The sequence below is a fragment of the Chinchilla lanigera genome, unplaced genomic scaffold, assembly GCF_000276665.1.
Source record: "Chinchilla lanigera isolate Chin_1 unplaced genomic scaffold, ChiLan1.0 scaffold00177, whole genome shotgun sequence".
NCBI lineage: Eukaryota > Metazoa > Chordata > Mammalia > Rodentia > Chinchillidae > Chinchilla > Chinchilla lanigera.
The window spans coordinates 949,971-965,238 of NW_004955578.1; the positions used below are offsets into that span (position 1 = coordinate 949,971).

Consider the following 15,268-nt stretch of genomic DNA (forward strand, 5'->3'; position numbering starts at 1 on the left):
GCTTACCGGGCGTGCGAGGGCCAAACCACTGAGGGGCTGGGGCCCGCGCGACAGGGATTAGGGGAGATCATGCCTGGGGTTCAAATACTAAACCATCGGGGGGCTCAGTGTTTCAAGGGGAGAGGATCCTGCCATATTGGGGCTTGGGGGAGGAGTTCCACAGTGTATTTAGAGGGGTGGGGGCTTCTGGAGAGGGGCCTGTACCAAGTGCCGCTGGGATGGGGCCGCTTGGGCTGTACCACCGAGGCCCCGGGGGAGCCATCCTGAGAACGTAGAGGAGAACCGTGTCAGGGCAGGAGGGCAGTGATGTTCGTAATCCTTTGAGGGACAGGGCGCAGGGGGCAGGAGAGGCTCAGGTGGGTGTGTAGGGGCGTACTTGGGGAGGGCTGTGAAGCCCAGCGGCGAGGAGGGGCTGCAGCTTCCTGGACTTAATGTGTAGGAGTGGGCGTTTATGCGAAACTCCCTTTGTTGAGCCTTAATAACTTTGAGGAGACCTGGATGTTTACTGTGTGTGCTTTGAGTCCTGGAGTCGTCTGCTCGGGACTCCAGAATCCTCCGAGATTATTTAATTTAAGGTGTGTAGGACATCCTTTGGCAGGTTCTTTTCCTCCGTGCTTGGAGGAGATAGGTCTCAGAAGTCCCTGAAGTTTTCTGAGCCTTAGGCTCCCTGTTAGGGAGAGGAGAGGGTACTGGGTTTGGGTTTGAGATGCGGCGCTGGCCCTCAAGGCTGAGTCTCAGGCGGAAAGAGCGTTTGGAGGGCCAGCTTGCTCATGAAGATTCTGAGATCCCGTTTCTCATTCGGAGACTTCTTGGGGCTCAGCAAAGGCCTGCGCTGGAGTAATTAGGGCTTCGAATTGGACTGCTGTTCAGCCTTGTCCACTCGTCCCCGGGAAGCAGCCAGAGTTCAAGCCCCTCCCTGACCTTGGTGGGCAGTGGGTGTGAAGGGTCCCGGCACCAGCACGGGCCACTGCCAGCAAATTCATCCGGGGCCCGAGGCTGTTTGTGTCTCCTAGTTACAGCCAGGCCTGTTTACCGCTCCCTACCAGCTGAATGATAACAGTTGGCCTGGAGGTGAGGCCTCGAGCTGTTTTCACAGCTGTTCCCCTCTGTGTAAGCCAAGGGGACTTTGAGGAGGGTGCCCCCGGCGAGGCCCAGCCCAGCCCTGGAGGGAGGCTGTTTCGAAGGGCTTGGGACAGTCATTCCCCACAGATCTGGTTTCTCGTTGTGGTCACTGGGCGGGTGCGGGAAGCGCCAGCCCTCCAAGTGTGTGGTCAGTGCCCCTGCTCCCTAGGCCAGCTTGTGACCTTGGCCTGCCCTGTCACCTTTGCCCGGGCTCTGGGTTTCCAGAAGGGCTGCCTGAAGTCCCTGATTGATCCAGTTGACTGGGCCGGTGATACTGTTATGGTCAAGGGAGCAGACGGTGACCTCTGGTCTGCAGCAGTGGTTTTCAAGCTGACTGGCTCCCATGGGTCATGGTTCCTGGAGAGAAAGGTCCCCTGAGTCATTGAGGCAGTAGGTGCTCTCTGGGGTTTCCTGCACTAGGGGTTTATCTCTCTGGGCCACTCCTGCTAAAATTTAGAGGGTTTGCCTGATGCAGTGAAGAGCCACAGTGGCCCTGAAGTCGATGACTGATGTGAAGTGAGTACATTCTTCGTGCCTCACTGTTCAAGATGCTTCGCACAGGTTGGCTTGCTGAGCCCGCGTTCCAGAGTGGCAGACACTATAGGCACTGTCTCCCTTTTAGAAGGGGAAACTGAACCACAGAGAGGCATCATTTCCAGTTGGCAGATAGTCTGTGTTTCTTGAGCATTTACTCTGTGCTGGACACCTGACAGGACTTTTGCACATTTGACCTCATTTAGCCTCAGAACACACCTATGAGCCAGGTGTGATGGTGCACACCCATAATCCCAGCATTTGCACTGGGGAGGCTGAGGCAGGAGGATCGTTGCAGTTCGAGACTAGGCTGGGATACAAACTGAGCTCAAGACCAGGCTGAATTGCATAGCAGGACCTTGTCTCAAAAGGACAAAAACGAAGAACAGCCACACCTATGGTTCTGCCTACTTTTTTTCATAGAGTCCTGTGAGTGAGATAGGAGAATGATACCCATTTCACAGATGAGGAAACAAAGACACTCACTATGAGGTGAAATTATTTCCTTCCAAGTCTGGAAATGGGAGAGCTAGGATGTGAACTGTTTGCCCATTTGGGCTTCCGAGCGCCCCTCTTGTTAATGAGTGATTGGGGCAGTAGCTTTTGTTTGTGAGCAGATACTCTGTCCGGCCCTGGGCTTATGGATATATTTGGTGTTTGTCTCCTTTTTGCAGTCAGACATTAAGACTTAGGTGGAATTGGCTTCCTGTAGGACCCTGAGAGGCCGGGCTGGGGTTTGAACCCAGGTCGGTTAGGCCCTAATACCACACACTTTGCTCACCAGGTCCCAGGCTGGAATGGGCTTCTGTCCGCTTGACTCCTCCCTTTCGTCCCTGCGCCTGGGGCTGCCCTGAGTGCTCTGCCTGTGGCCTGTCCGGCGTTTCTGGGCTTGCTGAGGAAGCGTAGTGTCTCCTCAGAACTGAGCTGGGACTTTTAGCCCTGGTCAGGTGTGTGCGGGGAGGAGGAGGAGACAGTGAGAGAGCTCTGCAGGGGTTGACACAGCTCCTGGGGACCTGTGTTTGAGGCAGGGTGTAAACGTGGGCATGGCTGTGAGTGCTGGCGTGTTCACCTTCTGGCTGCGGGACCTGGGGACAGTGTTCACCCGTGCACCGTGGCGTGAGACAAGCACCCACTTTGGGCTGTTGCGAGCATTCGGTGGGTTCGTCCACAGGAGGTTCCTCCGCTCGTGCCTGGCACTATGGCAGTCTCAGTGGAAGTCACAGTTACGTTACAGGACCGAGGCAGCCTCCCCACCACCCTCCACCCTGTGTTCTCTTAGGTGTCCAGGGATCCAGGCCTCAGCCAGGACGCAGACATCTGCCCTGGTTTCCAGCTCACCACAGCCATTCCCAGCACAGAGTTCAGATCCAGCCCTGCCGCTCGCCGGTTATGTGTCCTTGAGCAGGCTGCTCAGCCCTCCGGAGCGCCACTCGCCAGCTGGCCGTGGGGGCAGTGGTAGTTCCCACCGGAGGGGTTGTTGGGGAGGTGCAGCAGGCTACTTGGGAAGCGCTTCCCACTGCTGGCAGAACGGCAGGCCTGCAGGAGCGACTTCCTCTCCTCTACTTGAGGCAAGGGGTGGACACAGGTGCACCTTGAGTGCATCCTAGCGATTGTGATTCTTTTCTCTTTTTTTGTCTTTTTGAGACAGGGTTTCACTGTGAAGTTCAGGCTGGCCTTGAACTTACTTTGTAGCCCAGGCTGGCCTTGAGCACATAGCTATCCTCCTGCCTCAGCCTCCCAAGGTGAGTCTCCCTCAGCAAGCCTACAGGCGTGCACCGCCATGCCTGGCTAGTGATTGTGATTCTTATTTCTGTAGGACCTTAAAAGCCCTGCCAGTTTACACAGCTTTGTCAGAGGATATCAGGGAGGCGAGGCTGACATTAGTGCCTCCATTTTCCAGATACAGAAGTGGAAGAACGGGCATGCAATCATGTAAAAACTGACAAATGCAGCTCCTGGGCCCTTCCCTCTATGTAGCTCTTTGGGCCCCTCCGAAGTAGACATTATTGTTTGTTTTTCTTTTGAGACAAGGTGTTGCTGTGCCATCCAGGCTGGCCTTGAACTCAATATGGACCCTAGGCCTTGAACTTACGGCAATCCTGTTGCCTCAGCCTCCCCAGTGCTAGGATTGCAGGTGTATGTCACCATGCCTGGCAAGGTAGACATTATAGATCCTCTTCAGATGTTAGGCTCTGTGCTTGCCCTTCCTTCTTTTTTTTTGGTACTGGGAATTGAACTCAGGACCTTATGCTTGCCAGGTAGGTGCTTGTGCCACTGAGCTATATCCCCAGCCTCCTCCATGTACTTTCGTTGGATCTTTTCCATAGCCCCTTCAGTGATGCAGAGGGTGGGGTTGGGCAGAGGGTGGGTACTGCTGGGTCTGTGTGGGCAGTATAGGTTTCATCCTGAGGGTACTGTGCAGCTGCGAAAGGGTTTCATTTATCTGCTACCACTTACTGAGCACCTCCTATGTGCCTGTATTGCATCAGGTGCTGGGAGTGTAGGGGGGCACTTGTCAAAGGTGAAGAGAGAACAGTGTGAAAAAGGCAAACGCCGGTAATCTGAATGATCGTAGGCAGTGAATTCAGACCAGGTGTTAGGGCTTGACAGGGAGCTTCTGTAGGTGGCATGGCAGAGAAAGCCTCTGAGCTGTCCTGGGTAGGAGAACAAGGCAGGGCAGTCATGGCTGCTGGACCCACAGAGCAGAGGTCTGAAGGGAGGCCCGAACTTGCTAGGTGCAGGGGCTGGCTGCACAGGGACCTGCATAGCTGGGCAGGGCAAGTGGGGGGAGCCAGGCGAGCGTGGGGAGAGCCTGGTCCCTTAGACCCTTGTCGACCGCTGGAGAAGGAGTTTGGAGTTTCAGCAGGAGCGATCTGGGCAGATTGTGGGTATCAGAAAGTCACTGTGGCCTTGAGTTCCCAGGCTTCTGTCTGGGGACAGTTTCACATGCCTGTCACTTCCCCCTTGAGTAGAATTACTGCCTTACGGCTGGCAGAGGCCCAGTGGTCACCTCCCTTTTCTGTGGCTTTCACACTGTGTTCCCCAGAGCCCTTAGCTGTCACCTTTAGGGAGAGGGGTGGGGGGCTCTGTGGGCTGACTTCGCTGCCCATCCCTTCCTAGCACAGCTGACTGGGCTGGTGGCTGAGAGCAGAGCGGAGCAGCAGCCACGCTGGTGGAGACCGTCTTTGCCGCAGTAGGCCCTGCGCTTAGCTGGCGGCCTGCCGTCCCGCAGTGTGCCCGGCACAGCTCTAGATTTAGAGCGGCCAGCTTGTGGCCTTCTCCTCCAGCAAAGACAGGTGCCCAGCTATCAGCTCTGTGGCACACGTCAGATAGTGGATTTATGAAGGCCGGATGAAGGAGTGGGGGGGGGGCAGGAGAAAAAAGGGTAGGGATATTGCTGTCTTGTAGCTGAGTAATCAAGGAGGGTGTCCTCGAGGAGATGACGTGGGGAGGGTCTGGAGTGCCCTGAAGGATCGTGATGGGGCCCGGGTGACCTGTCACCCAGGAGGATTGGCCATGATTCTCACTTGATGAGCGTCTACCCTGCATCAGGTCCCCTAGTTGGAAGTGTTGAGGCCAGTAATGAATTTGGGTGGTCTGGTACCAGGGCCTCCCAGTACACAAAGGTTCTTGTAACCCTAGGTGAGGGTGACTTCTAGTCATACTTATGAGTTTTGTCCCTCAGGCTTAGGAAGGACTGTCTTCTGCAGCAGATCTCAGGCCTCCAGAGGACCCAGAGACTCCCCACTCGGGGCCTCTCTTCAGCTTCCCAGAGCTCTTAGCAGAAGGCCCTCAGCCACCAGGCCTCTGGGCTGCACGGTGGGGTGGTTCCGTGGCAGGCTCTTCTGGACAGCCAGCCAAGCAGCGAGAGGCCCAGCTGGGGGAGACGCCTGGGAGCAGGACCAGGAGGGAGGGAGGGCGCTTGGGAGGGGCGCAGGGTGGGATCTCAGTCTGGTCCCCTTGGGGCTGGACCCACTGCCAACTCGGCATCCACAGCAGGGCCTGGGTGCCCTGGGCATGCCGAGTAGGGACAGCAAGCCGGGTCCAGCTGAGCGGAGACTGCATGTCAGAGAGGTCCTTGCAGGAAGTTCTTCGAGCCCAGCCGTCCTGCCCAGAAAGCTCGTCTGTCCGTCCTCAGATGTTCCGAAGGGTGAGGCCAGAAACGCAAACTTTCCTTGGTTTGCCACCTCGTGTGCCCTTCTGAGCAGGCGGCTGCCCCCGCCTCGTTCCTGTCCGGCCTGCTTTCAGGTGCCTTCGCCCATTGTACTGCCCCCTCCCGCTGCCCTCACTGTGGCACCCTGGGAGCCCCGGTCCACCTCTGAGGTGCAGCCTGCCCACCTGAAGATGGGGCTGACCCACCCAGTGGGGCCGTGTTAGGAAGCGCCACACCCTGGGAAGGTGTCCCACTCACTTGTGCTGCCGCTGCTGCTGCTGCGAGGTGGTGCGGTGGGGCCTGTGGTGCCTCTGAGAGGAGAGAGGGCTCTGGGGACGCCAGCCTGTGCCTGTCAGTTGCCGGAGTGGGTTTGAGGCGGGAGCCTGGGAGTGCTGGGGGCCGGTTAGGTGCCTGCCTGGAAGTGCTGTGCACCGAGCCGCTTCAAGCGCCCCTCGTGTTAGCGCTGTAAACCTGCTCGGAGCCTGGAGGGTGGGCAGTGTTGTCAGCCTGTTCTGTAAATGAGAAACAGGCACAGCAAGGCACATAGCATACCAGCGTTTTTCTTTCTCTATTTTTTGGGTTTTTTTGGTACTGAGGATTGAACCCAGGCCCTTTACACTGAGCTGCAGCCTAGCCCTTTTTTATTTTTTAATTAATTTTTTCATTACTGCTTTTTTTGTTCTTTATTTTTTGAGACAGGGTCTCACTATGCAGTTCCGGCTGGACTGGAACTCACTTTAGTTTAGGCTGGCCTTGAACTTGGGGCAATCCTCCTGCCTCAGTCCCCCAAGGGCTGGGATTGCAGGTGTGTGCCACCACCAAGCCTGGCTTAGTTCATTTTTTTGAGACAAGATCTTGCTATGTAGTTCAGCCTGATCTCACTATCTAGCCCAGGGTAGCCTCGAACTTGTGGTGACCCTCCTGTCTTCGCCTCCCAAATGCTGAGATTGCAGGCATGTGCCACCATGTCCATTTACTTTTTAATTTTTGAGACAGGGTTTTGGTAAGTCACTCGGTTGTCCAGGCTGGGCTTCCATGTGGGATTCTCCTGCGTTGGCCTCCCAGAGTGCTGGGATTACAGGTGTGCCAGTGTTCCTGGGAGTACTTAGCCGGGCAGCCTCCTCCTGCTGGGCACTGCTCCGCAGCTGAGTGTTGCTGCTGTCCTTAGTCCTCCTGGAGCCTGGGTGCCCACGCCGTCCCCTCATTCTACAGACGAAGAAACAAAAGGCACAGGGAGGCTGTTGCTTCTGCCTCAAGTCAAAGTATTAATAAGCGACAGACATAAAATTTGAACCCTGTTGGATCCAAGGTCAAGCTGCCTTTTCTTAAATTGCTATTAAGATTTTGTTTGGGGGCTGGGGATTTAGCTCAGCGGCACAGCGCCTGCCTGGCAAGCGCAAGGTTGTGAGTTTGATTCCCGGTACCGGAAAAAAACCAAAAAATAAATAAATAAATAAATAAAAAGATTTTGTTTGGATTTCATTGATTATTTTCAGTAATGTTCTTCATATGTTTTAGTATCCAGTGTCAGATCCCTGTTGTATTGGGTTGTCATGTCTCAGTTGGCTCCCTGATCAGAGGCAGTTTCCTTTATTTGTTGCCCTTGAATTGGAGCGATTATTCATTACTATTTTGTGGAATACCCCTCAGTTTTTGTTTTGTTTTTTTTTGAGATAGGATCTCACTGTGTAGTTCACACTGGCCTTGAACTCACCATGTAGCCCAGGCTGGCCTTGAACTTGCTGCAATTCTCCTGCCTCATCCTCATGAGTTCTAGGATTACAGGCGAGCATCACCATGCCTTGTGTCTCAGTTTGGTTTTATTTGCTGTTCTTTCTGCATATCCTGCTAGTTTTTTTTTTTTTTTTTAAGAAAAAATAGGTGAAATGCCTTTCTAATCACATCATATCAGGAAGTACATGTTATCTGTGTATCTGTGTATCTTCTGACTGGTGGTATTAATCTTTTTTGTTGTTTGTTGTTTTAATTTTTATTTTTTGGTTTTTTGAGACAGAGTCTTGCTATGTAGTCCAGGCTGACCTTAAACTCACTGTGTAGCCCAGGCTGGTCTCAAACTCACGGTGATCCTCCTGCCTCAGCCTCCTGACTTGCTGGGAGTACAGGCGTGCACCACCATGCCTGGTTAAATATTTTATTTTTATTAGTACCTGTTTGCTGTACATAATGTTTACATTCATTTTGGGGAATTGGTACATGTACATAGCATATCTCAGTTGTATCTCAGTCCCCACAACCCCCATGAAGCTGCCTTTGTAAGACAGCCCTTCCAAAATTCTTACTAATGGGGAGGATGAGGCAGGAGGATTGCAAACTGTAGATCAGCTTGGACAACTTAGACCCTATTTCAAAGTAAAATAAAAAGGACTGGGGGTATATCTCAGTGATAGAGCACTTGGCTAGTATGCATGAGACCCTGGGTTCAATGTCTAGTACCGCCACCACCGAAAAAAGAAAAAAAAAAGTGAAAGGTTGGTATTACTTCTATGGCTGCTGTTACTAGGGTCACTGCAGGTATTGTAGTGAATTCTCCCTTGCTTTCTCTTTTACAAGGAGCTGGCACCCAGCAGGCCCCAGCCATCCTGGAAATGCTTGCATTTGAGGCCTGCTCTGGAGATGGGCTGTGGCTGCTTCTCTCTGCCCGGAATTGCTGTGTGGCCTTGGCCTTGAGCGTCCTTTCCCCAGAGGCCAGAGCTCTCCCCGCTCCTGCCTTAGGGTCTGATTCCTAAGTAGCAATAGGGGCCAGCCTGAGGTTGTTTTTTTGGTCCTTTATGTATTCCACTCTGTCACCAAGTATTTATTGAATGTGCAGTTCTGGATATGAGAGAACAGCACTGAGCCTAGTGGGGAGGGCGGCCAAGGAAAGACCCAGCCCGAGCAGGGCATGAGGAGGCTCATGCAGAGGGAGCACGGGGCCCAGGCGGGAGGCCTGAGGGGTGGGGACGTGCCTGCTGTGGTCCTGCTGGAGCTGAGGGTGTAGGAGGGTCGCGGACCCAGGACCCAGGCTGTTGAGGAGCCGGGGCTTTAGCAGGAAGAGGCCAGGGGGTGGGTGGATGGAGAGACACAGTGCCGGGGGGCTGGCTGGGTTCAGGTGGCCGGGACGGGCGCAGGCAAGGGGCAGACCGCACTTTGCTTCGGAGACTGGGTCTCACAGGGCCTGGGTTTTCAGACATGTCCAAAGGCTTAAGGAGAAGCATCTGTAGACCTTTTTTTTTTTTTGTACTGTGTTTCAGTAGATGAAAACTAACACAGGCCTGGGTGATTCTCTCCTAGGCACCTAGTGACTGTATTGACGTACACCACTTCCCTGGCCTTGCAGGTGGCCCGGGATGACCCTTGACTGCAGAATGGGCCTTTGTGCAGTTGCTGCCCCTCCCCAGGCCTTATCCCCAGCGGTCCCGGAGCATGTCTCAGTGGTCCCCACAGTGTGGGGTCCGAGGTAGCAGCAGTGCATGTGGGATCCCATCAGTCTTCTGTCCTGTTTTACAGCTGAGGAAGCCAGTGTTTAGAGACGTGCCCTGTGCACCCTCGAAGTGGTGGACTGAGGACTGGAGCTGCCTTGAGGGGTGAATGTGGGCATGTGAGTGCTGCTTCAGTTCTAGGGCTGTGGGCGCGGTGGGGGTGCCGGAGAGAGGGGCGTAGCAAGGGAGCTTCTTACAGCCAGGCCAAGGTCCTGCCCTCTAAGGTGAAGAGAATCTTACTCTTCCCGCCTTAGGTAATGGAGGGAGGGGTCTGTAGAGCTGAACCTTCGCTATGGTGCTACCGGCCATATGTGGCTGTTCGCGTTCTGATGAATTAAAATGAAATAAAAGTAAAATCGCTGTTTCTCCACTGCGCTTGTTGATGTTCTGAGGCTCAGTGACCACGTGTCCCCCCGTGCAGATGCAGCCGCCCCTGCTGTCACTGGCTGCGTGGCTGGCCCTGGGCCTTCTCCTAAGGACCACCTGCTTCTCAGGAGTGTTGGCAGGCTTCGCCTTGGCTTGACGCTGACCCTTCACGAGTGCTTGCTGAGTCCACAGTGTGATTGAAAAATGTGGTGAATGTTTAAATTTTAAAACATAAATAAAATTTATGACAGGAAAAGACACATTACCAAAAAAAAAAAAAAAAGACACATTGCCATTACAGCCCTCCCCATACTCCCCCTCGCTTTGAAGACAGTTATGCTATCACTCTTGCCACTTTCTTTCTTTTTTCTTTTTGGAGACATAGGCTGGCCTTGAACTCACTATGTAGCCCAGGCTACCCTTCAACTTGCAGTGATCCTCCTGCCTCAGCCTCCCAAGTGCTAGGATTACAGGTGTATGCCACCCCCGGCTTGCCACTTTCTGAAGCAATTCTGGAAATGCCTTTTCATCAGTGTCTTTAGTCATGTTGTCTTGGCTGCCTACGTGTCCTGAATTGATTCAAAACATTTATGGCAGTTTCTGTCAAGGTGGTATGTCCTATTGCATCCAGTTCACTCAGTCTGGCACCGTGTGACTTCTGGCTCATCCCCAAAGTCAGAAGGACCATGGAAGGTAAATGTGTTGAATTGGTTCAGGACATCCGAGCAGCCCCAACAGTATCCCAAAAGACACTCAGGAAAGAGCACTTCCAGAACTGCTTTAGAAAGTGATAAGAACGATGGGATAAGTGTGTTCAAAGCGAGGAGGAGGATTCTGAGGGGGTTCCATGGCAGTGTGTCTTTTACTGTAATAAATTTTTTTTCTACTGGGAATCGAACTCAGGACCTCACGATTACCAGGCAGAAGCTGTGCTGCTGAGCTATATCCCTGGCCCCAATAAAAAATTTTTAAACATCTACCCTATTTTTTGATTACACCACATCTGAACCTTGGTTAAACCCTTCTCAGTATCCCTAGGATGAAGTGGGGACTCGGGCCGCCAGACTCTGTCTCAGCTCAGAGGCCCCACAGGGGAGGCAGATGGCGATGACGCAAAGCAGCATGTGCGCGGGACAGGTCCTGTGCGTGCGCACACGTGTGCATGCGTGTGTTGTGGCCGCTCAGCTCTGCAGGGCTCGGGGACGGTCAGAGGGAGGGCTGGCTAGCCTCAGATGGAGCAGGTGAGGTCACAAGGGCCGTGGCTCTGTCCTGGGGGAGCAGAGGGAATGTGAAGGCGCCCGGGTCCAGTGGTGGGGTCCTGTGCCCTGGCTGTGGCTACTCAGAGTCCTTTTGGCCCTTCGTTTCTGCATCTGTTAAGCGTGGTTCTGTGGTTCCCAGCTGAGGCACGAGGTAGGTGCCAGGCCAGTGCCCAGCGCCTATTCTGGGGACGACATCTGGCCAAGAAGGCTGTGATGTGATCAGCGCCTCCTTGAGGACCTGTGTGCCGCTACCGGGGCAGATGGTTGTTTTGCCGCCCTCCCCCTGCCTGCCTCAGCTGCCCCAGCCCACGCTCCTCCATCTCCTTCGAAGGAAGAGCCTCGCTCTTGCTCACGGACTCCCAGCTGCCTGCCTCTCCCCACCACCTTCTCCGGGGGAGCCTTGCTCACGTGCCCCTTGGCTCTGCTCCCTCGCCTGCCTGGCCCGCTCTCCCCCAGGTCTCCACGTGAAGCCTCCCTGTTTCGCATTTGGTTCAGTTGTCACCGTCCTGGCGAGCTCTTCTGAGACCACCCTGTATGAAATCAGAGACCCCGCCCTGTGTCCCACATACCTAATCTTCCACGTGCTGCCTTTCTCCCTAACATTTGTCAACTTCGGATATGCTGTGTAAGTTGCTTATTTATTTTGCCAACCCCCAACAACAGGGGTTCTGTTTTGGTTAGTGCCACGTGAAGGTAAAGCAAGAATCTCCATTCGCTCATGAATGGAGAGGTTCTTGCTTTACCTGCACATGGCAGAACTCTGAGCACAAAAGCTGTGGTTCTATTTGCCACCCCCTTTTGGAATTAATTAAAGCTCTGGGCTTGGCCCTGTGCTGGCTGGGGCTGGGGATACAGTGAGGACCAGGACAGACTGTGTCACTGCCTGGTGGAGTTCCCAGTCCAGTCGGGGAGGCCACATTACCCAGATAGTGGTGCGGGTAGCTGGGCAGTGGAGTGAGTGCTGTAAGGGGCAAAGAAGGGCCCATTCCAAGGGTCTGCCCTTGGTGTGGGAGAGGGGCAGTCAGAAAGATGGGGCAGGTACACATGGGTGATAGCATGTGCAAAGGTCCGGAGGCAAGAGAGCAAATAGCTTTGAAGGGACCAGGAGAAGAGGGAATAACATATGTTGGGGCTACCTCCCTGCTGATCCTGCAGAGCAGAAAAAAGTGAGGTAGATGGGCCCTGGCTGCCTCTGTAATGGCCTCAGATATGCCCGGTGGGTACCTGAGAGGCCCTGAGTAGGGTCAGAGCTATGCTCGAAGGATCCTGCTGGCTTTGCCCGGTACTCTTAGTGTATCTGACATAATTTCTATAGGTGCTGTAAGGCCCTGGGTGGCGGTGTGTGTGCGGGGGCAGTGGGGAAGACAAGGAAAGCTGTTCTGATGCTTATTCTTGTCCTAGTTTCTTTCGCAGCCTGCCCACACCCTCATCCTGCCCCCAGTTCCACCTGCTCCAAGGAGCCAGATGGGATAGGTGGAAGGCGGTGGTGACGAAGAGAAAGAAGCCTCTTTAGCACCACCTTCTTGCCAAGGAGGCAGAATAGGTACAAATTCGCATGTTCAGAAATGCACAGCCTGGGAAGCGAAGTTCCCATGTCTCCACCCTCCCGAGGAAGTCATGATCCTAATAAGAGCCGGGCTGCTGCCGTATCAGGCTCTGCTGGCAGGACTTTCTGTGGGTCCGACTGTCTAGGCCCCCGAAGCCTTGGAGGTCTGTGCTCATGTCATCTGTCCTGTGTGGATGAGGAGAGAGGGACGCTGACTTGCCCAGGGCCCACAGTGAGTGGCAGGGCTGAGGCTGGACGTCAGATGTTTGGTTCCCGAGGCCACCGTGACGCTGACACTCAGGATTCAGCCTCTGTTAGCACATTTCCTCCGGATTTGTTTCTCTGTGCATGTGATATTTAAATGCCCTGTGATCCTCCTTGTGGCCTGAGGTCTAGGACACTGCCCCATAAGGCCCCTTATTGATCCTGTAACTAACTTTTCCAAAAGGGTGCTGCAGGTAAATTTTATGCACAAGGCTTGGGCTGAGTAGCGATTCAGCAGTGTCAGTGTGAAAAAAGTAAGCACATGGTAGAACTGAGTTGATGTGTCCATGTGTTTGTGTCTTAGGAAAGCAGTCACACTATAAGTTCTTTATTTTTTTGTCTTTTTGAGGCAGGGTCTCATTATGCAGTTCAGGCTGGCCTGGAGCTCACATTGTAGCCCAGGCTGGTGTTGAACTTGCAAAGAGCCCCCTGCCTCAGCCTCTGGAGTTCTGGATTACAGGCATGAGGCACCACGCCTGGCCATTTGTTTTTCTTTTTCTTTTCTTTCTTTTTTTTTTTTTTTTTTTTGTCTTTTTGCCTGAGATTCTTTTTTTTTTTTTTTTTTTGGTACTGGGAATTGAACCCAGGACCTTAGGCTTGCCAGGGAGGCGCTTGTGCCGCTGAGCCATATCCCCGGCCCCTGCACTATAAGTTCTGTCGGGCACCTTTGTCACCAGTGCTCAGGACAGCTACAGTGAGTGGTGCTGAGTGGCCGGATCCGCTCAGGCTGGGAGCTCTGGTGCATCCTCCCCTCCCGAGCTTGTGGAAGTATAGCCATTGTCCCTCTTGCACAGGACACGGACGCTTGAGAATACTGAAAATCAGGGAGCGGGGACCAGAGTCCAGTCTCCCTAACTGTAAAGGCTGTGAGGTGCAGTGTGCTGATGAAGCCAGGCCATTAGGGGTTGTGTCTCTGCTCCGCGCTTTCTGTCGGGTGGTAGGGGCCAGTCGTTTCACCTGTGTGCCTCTGCTGCTTTATACAGAGAGGAGGATGTGTACCGCAGTGAGTCTCCACGCGGGCAGGCTTTAGGTGTGGAGCACCAAGTGGGCTTGACGCACGGTGGTGCCGCCTGGCTGCTCTGCTAGCGCATCATAGGGACGGTCACCGAAGCACCAGGCGCCTGTTGGGAGCATGTAGGTTGTTTCCAGGTACTTCCTACCGCAGCAGTGATACCTATAGAGCAGTTGAGCCCAGCTGGGGGTGGCTTTGCCCCCTCAAGTGACATTTGGTAATGTCTGGAGACATTTTTGATGGCCACAGCGGGGAGGGTGTGCCATTGGCTTAGAAGGGGCCTGGGGTGCTGCTGAGCCTCCTGTGGGGCACAGCACAGCCCCCCACACAGCAGGAGTTAATCGGCCTCAGATGTCTCTGAGGCCGAGGTTGAAATCCTGCCTTAGAACTCTGGTCCAGCTCTCCAAGCACGTGTATATTTTCTGTTTCGTCAGTTTTGCCGAACTGCCCACACGAAGCTTGGACCCCTTTATAGGGTAGTGAGTGGCCAGTGACCAGTGGGGACGTTGCTTCCCTCTGCTTTCCAGCTCCCCTCAATCCCCATAAGCAGGTGCCACGTGACAGTGCCAGGTTTCTGCCTTTGAATGTACCTCCTGAGCAGACCCTCCTTGGGGAGCTGTGGCAGGGCCAAGCCCAAAGGGAGGCGACCGCTCTGGTGGGACCCCTGTGCTGCTTTGGCGAGGCCCAGCGGTACCAGGAAGGAGCCCCAGCCCGCTGGCGTCAGCTCCAGAAGGTGCAGGTCTGCTTCCTGCTGCCTGCCTGAGCCCATCTGTGCGGTCTGGCATCGAATCCGGGTCAGTGAGAGGGGGCGACTGAGCGGGAGGCAGGGACAGGGTCAAGCTCATTTTGAGCAGTTGCTGGGCACAGGGATTCACTCACACGTGCTCATTTATTTCACAGATTTCTTTTTTTGTGTGTGTGGTAGTGGGGTCTGAACCTAGGGGCTTAGCACTGAGCTACACCCCCAGTCTTTTTTAAACCTGCATGGTGGTGCATGGTAGCACAAAGTACTTGGGAGGCTGAGGCAGGGCCATTGCTGTGAGTGCAAGACCAGCCTGCACTTTCTAGTGAGTTCAAGGCCAGCTCAAACTACATAGGGAGACTCTTATCTTGCAAAAACAAAAGCCAGGAAAAAAAATTTTTTTTTCATTTTTAAAATTTTGAGATAGAGGGGCTGGGGATTTAGCTCAGCGGCAAAGCGCCTGCCTGGCAAGCGCAACGTCGTGAGTTCGGTTCCCGGTACCGGAGAAAAACCAAAAAAAAAAAAAAAACAAAACAAAAAAATAAATAAAATTTTGAGATAGAGTCTTGCCAAGTTGCCCAGGCTGCAGTTGAACTTGTGATTTTTCTGTCTCAGCCTCCCAGGGTGCTGGGATTACAGATATGCACCACCACACCCAGCTTTCCACAGATTTTTATTAAGTGCCCATGATATGGCCATTTAATTTCTGGGGATCCTGAAATTTCTGGGGATCCAGCAGTGATCAGAATAGGCAAGAGTCTGTGCCTTCACCATGCTGACCCTGTAGGGCA

The 15,268-nt window shown here is 53.9% G+C and overlaps 1 protein-coding gene across 1 annotated transcript in view; it reads left to right on the forward strand.

Annotated features, from left to right (window-relative positions):
* Positions 1 to 287: 287 nt before the first annotated feature.
* Positions 288 to 15,268, forward strand: part of Akt2 (v-akt murine thymoma viral oncogene homolog 2) — a 54,181-nt gene continuing 39,200 nt past the window's right edge. Inside the window, exon 1 of the mRNA XM_005414069.2 lies at positions 288 to 356. The gene's annotated coding sequence lies outside the window, so the exon portion shown is untranslated. The remainder of the gene's footprint in view (positions 357 to 15,268) is intronic.